General features: G+C 34.1%; 1 long non-coding RNA gene across 1 annotated transcript in view; it reads right to left on the bottom strand.

Annotated features, from left to right (window-relative positions):
• Positions 1-4,443, bottom strand: part of LOC107024294 — a 22,672-nt gene extending 18,229 nt beyond the window's left edge. The window contains exon 1 of the long non-coding RNA XR_001457334.2: positions 4,304-4,443. This is a non-coding gene — a long non-coding RNA (uncharacterized LOC107024294). The remainder of the gene's footprint in view (positions 1-4,303) is intronic.
• Positions 4,444-5,043: the final 600 nt, after the last annotated feature.

Raw genomic sequence — 5,043 nt, 5'->3', positions numbered from 1 at the left:
GACCCAAAACAATAGATTGTGTCTTTATTGGGTATGCTGTGAATAGTAAAGCCTGTCGATTTTTGGTTCACAAATCTGATAATCCTGAGATTCATGTTAATACGATAATTGAATCAGATAATGCAGTCATTTTGTTTAAAGAATATTGTGGGGTTGGTCCCAACATTCATCTTAGTATTATAGAGGCTAACATTTATCCGTATAAAACTGAAAGTGAGTCAACAAGTGAAAGACCTAAACAACCACGAGAAGAATCGATGGAAAATATTCTAACTAGTGAGGAACCTAGGCGGAGTATTCGACAACGAAAATCTGTTTCTTCCGGACCAGATTTTGTAGCCCTATTGCTTGAAAATGAGCCCAAAAAATTTAAAGCAGCTTTGTCTTCGTCAGAGTCAACTTATTGGAAAGAAGCAGTCAACAGTAAGATTGAATCGATTTTAAGCAATCACACTTGGGAATTGACTGATCTTCCTCCAGGAAATAAACCTTTTGGATCAAAGTGGATCTTTAAAAAGAAAATGAAACCTGATGGGACTATTGACAAATATAAGGCTAGACTGGTAGTCAAAGGGTACAGACAAAAGGAAGGTCTGGACTACTTTGAGACATACTCTCCAGTAACAAGGATAACATCAATTAGGATGTTAATAACACTAGCAGCAGTGCATGATCTTAAAATCCACCAAATGGATGGGAAGACAGCCTTCTTAAATGGAGAGTTAGAGGAAGAAATTTACATGGAGCAACCTGAACGGTTTATAGTTCCTGGTAAAGAAAAGAAAGTGTGCAGACTTGTGAAGTCACTTTATGGACTCAAGCAAGCACCCAAACAATGGCATGCTAAATTTGATCAAATAATGTTGGCAAATGGATTCAAGATTAACGAATGTGATAAATGTGTTTACATTAAAAACGTTATGAATCATGAAGTCATTGTTTGTTTGTATGTTGATGACATGTTAATAATGAGTAAACAAATTGACGATATAAATGATACTAAGCGCATGTTGTCCAGCAAGTTCGATATGAAAGACTTAGGAGTTGCTGATTTGATCTTAGGGGTCAGGATTATCAAAATTCCCCAGGGACTAGCATTATATCAATCTCATTATATTGAAAAAGTATTGGATAAGTTCAATTACATGAATTTCAATGTAGTCAAAACTCCAATTGATTTAAGTTGTACATTTAAAAAGAATGAAGGTCAAAAAGTGACTCTCAATTGGAATATGCCAGAGTGTTGGGAAGTTTGATGTATATTATGAATTGCACGCGACCAGATATAGCATGTGCTATTAGTAAACTGAGTCGGTACACTAGTAATCCGAATCAAACTCACTGGATGACTATGAAACGTGTGTTGGGTTATCTAAAATGGACACAACATTATGCTCTGCATTATAATAAATATCCTGCTGTGATTGAAGGATATAGTGATGCAAATTGGATCACCGGGTCAAATGATGTAAAATCCACGAGTGGTTATGTATTCATACTTGGTGGAGGAGCTGTGTCTTGGAAATCGTCCAAACAGACATATATTGCTCGCTCCACAATGGAATCTGAATTCATTGCTTTGGATAAGGCTGGTGAAGAAGCGGAATGGCTCCGGAATTTCCTAGAGGATATTCCATTCTGGCCCAAACCTGTTGTACCAATTTGCATACATTGTGATAGTCAAGCAACAATAGGTAGGGCAGGGAGCGTTATGTACAATGGGAAGTCTCGTCATATACGACGTAGACATAACACCGTAAGACAACTGCTCTCTAGTGGAATTATCACAATTTACTATGTAAAGTCAAGCGATAATGTGTCAGATCCACTAACGAAAGGCCTAGTGAGAGAGGCAGTTGAAAGATCATCTAAGAGAATGGGTTTACGGCTTAGGACAAGTCAGCATGACGGTAACTCTATCTAGCAGACTGGAGATCCCAAGAGCTAGATTCAAGGAGAAAAACAAATTTGTGGCTGACGGTTTGACATTGTCAATTAACTCAATCCATTCTCATGATGAAGACAATGTTCAGGAAAAGGTTAAGACATTAAGGCTTGTTAATGAGGTAATAAAGCTTAAAGTTTTTTAATGATTTGCTAAGTTTGGTAAATTTGACCAAATAGTGTATCTACGAGATGACACGGTTAGAAATCACCTATGTGAGTGTGAAGTGGAAGCCGCTTCAAAGAGAATTCTATGTCAAAAGCCTATTCTCTATACACTCATGAAACCAGGAGGTGTTCATGGCTGAAACGAACACAACCGTAAGAATCAAAAACAGTAAAGGGTTAATTGTGTGACATATGGTTGTCTAGGTATATACCAAAGCTCGACGGTTCAAAGATATCACATCTACCGATTGACCGAATATATCCGACATATGTTCACTATGAAAAGTCCAAGGGGAAACCTACTTATCCAGATGCAATTAATCCTTGCTTGTAAAGTACACAATTGTCTGTGCATTCCTATGTTATAACTATTTCCCATCAATGTGGGGGATTGTTGGGTATGTAGCAAGAATTAATGGGAAATAGAGGGAAGGAGAGGAATTTGAAAAGTTTAGAACTTGAAAGGTTGGGAACTTGAAAAGTCCTCTAATGCTTTAATGAAAAAGGCAATTGTCCCTTATCAGTAATGGAAATGAAAATAGGAGAGTTTAAATAAATAAACACTCCTATTAATTGTTAAAAGGGTTGGAAAGAGGGACCCCCCTCGCGCTGTCGTCGTCGTCGCTCGCTCGCTTCAGCTTTGGCTTTTGCTTTGGCAAATGATCGATCGAGAGATAATTTTTTTGGACAAATTTATTTTAATTATTTATTTAATTAATTAAATGGCCAAAAATTATTTTCAATTAATTAGTTGATAACAGAAGTTAACCGAAATGTTTTTAATTTTTTAGTTCACCCGATCCGACTCGGATCCGCGCGCGTGACCCGTTTTTATTTCCGTTATATTTAAAAATTCCCGCCATGATTGTTCTGAAAGGTTGCAACTTTCAGGAACAGTCAATTCCATTTGAAAGTTTGCAACCTTTCATTAATGGTCGTGTCAATTCTGAAAGGGTTGCAACCTTTCAGAATATATTCTTCTTGCATATAAATACCATACAGTCTTCAGAATATTTCCCTACGAATTTTTTCTGATCTTCCTTCTTCTTAAAAAACACATATATCTTCGTGTACTTTCCTGCTGTGGATTGATTCGCTGACAGTAGAGTTTTTTGTATCTATACTCTACTGATTAAGATCATTTTACCCTGGGAGGTTATATTCCAAATCAAACCTCGGATACTAGAGGGGAATAATTTCCTTAAGGGGACACTGTGAATTCAGTGGACTTGATTTTCTTCCTAAATTATTAAAAAAGAGCATTCCAGATTCTGGTAAGTTTTTACAGATTCAATTATTTTTTACAAATAAATTTCTGTTCATCTTACTCACTGGTTCTAAAAATCTCAGTTACTTCGTGTTTCTGAATGATTTATTACAACCAGTAATTTCTGATTTTCATAACACATATTGGCAACAACAATTGCTATAGAGACTTTTTTGCATCTATTTTGTGATTGTCCGAATTAAAAAATGGTAGGGATTACTTGTCTGTTGCAGTTGGGGTTCAAGGTTTGTTTACTCAATTAAGGAATAACATTTTTAAGTGGTGAAAATTTGAATGATCTTCAAAATTGATGACTATTTTTAATATCATACCTGTCATGGTGACTATTTAAAATCAAAATTGCTATAGAGCCTATTCTAGTGATTTTTGTGTGAGTGACACTGGATTGTTTGTATATGCTGAGACAAGAATAACAGGGGAAGGTTCAGTACTTGAGGCTTAAGTAATAGCAATGAGAATGAGGCTTGAATTCCTTGTAACTCAAACGTTAATGTCAATTACTATGGAAACAGATTCATTAGCTCTTAAGAACATAATTGATAGAGTGAGGGAAGTTTCATGGACCATATCAATGGAGGTAAAAAAAATTCAATTTGCTAAGAGAGAAGGTCTCCAATTTGGTAGAGGTGATTCACATATTAAGATTAAGAGAAGGGAACAAAGTCGCAGATTTTTTTGCTAACATAGTTCTTTTTTTGTTGGAACAAATCATACTAAATACACAAACATTGAACAGGTACCAAATAAAGGAGGAAGAATCTTTTAAATGAAAAAACTACAAATTCAACTATGCAAATAAGAAAATACTAAAATGAGAAGCAAACAATTGACGAAGGCCTAACACAAGACTAACATGATATGTGGTTGTAAGAAAAGCTTATCAATGGAGGAATAACAACATACCAGGTCCTACAACAAATTAACTTCATATATATGATAATATGCGTTCTTGAGCCGTGGTATTAGCTCTGGTTGGAGCCCAATCTTTAAGAAAATGAATTGAAACAAATTTTATGATATTGTCAATTAATAAGAGGATAAGTGTATAGTGGTACTCATTTATGCCCTCCCCTCTCTCTCCCCCTTTTTTGTTAAAATAAACTAAAATAATTTATTCCATCTATAAATCATTGCACATGTTACTTAGAGACTTTTAAAAGCAATATACGTTTATTTTAGTTCTTAACTCCTAGATCATGGAAATAACAATAGTAATTATTTTAAATTTATGAGTTCAGTTCATTCTATATTTGTATTTGTGAATTATTTGAAATTGGTTTATATTGTTAATAATTTAGCCTATAAATTTGTTATTATATAGTACTTAGTTTAAATTTTTGTAATCTACGAAATTGTGTATTTATTTTTCTTTTTTACTTGGTACACACGAAAATTAAGTCAGTGCATTTTTATTTTTTTAATATTTTAAAAAAAAATTATTTATGGGTTTTCAAAATTGCTACAGTTTGAATGTTATATATAAGAGGAATTTACAGTAGCATGTTAAATCGAAAATATATGAAAAATTTCTCGTAAGCATATAAAAATTTAGTAGAGAATATTTTTTGCTTGGAAGATCACCTCAAAACAATTCTTTAGGGGTAAAGTGAGAATTAAGAAAAACGATAATTAGTATTATCGAC

Source organism: Solanum pennellii, chromosome 7, assembly GCF_001406875.1.
Source record: "Solanum pennellii chromosome 7, SPENNV200".
NCBI lineage: Eukaryota > Viridiplantae > Streptophyta > Magnoliopsida > Solanales > Solanaceae > Solanum > Solanum pennellii.
This window is presented reverse-complemented; position numbering and strand designations above follow the sequence as displayed.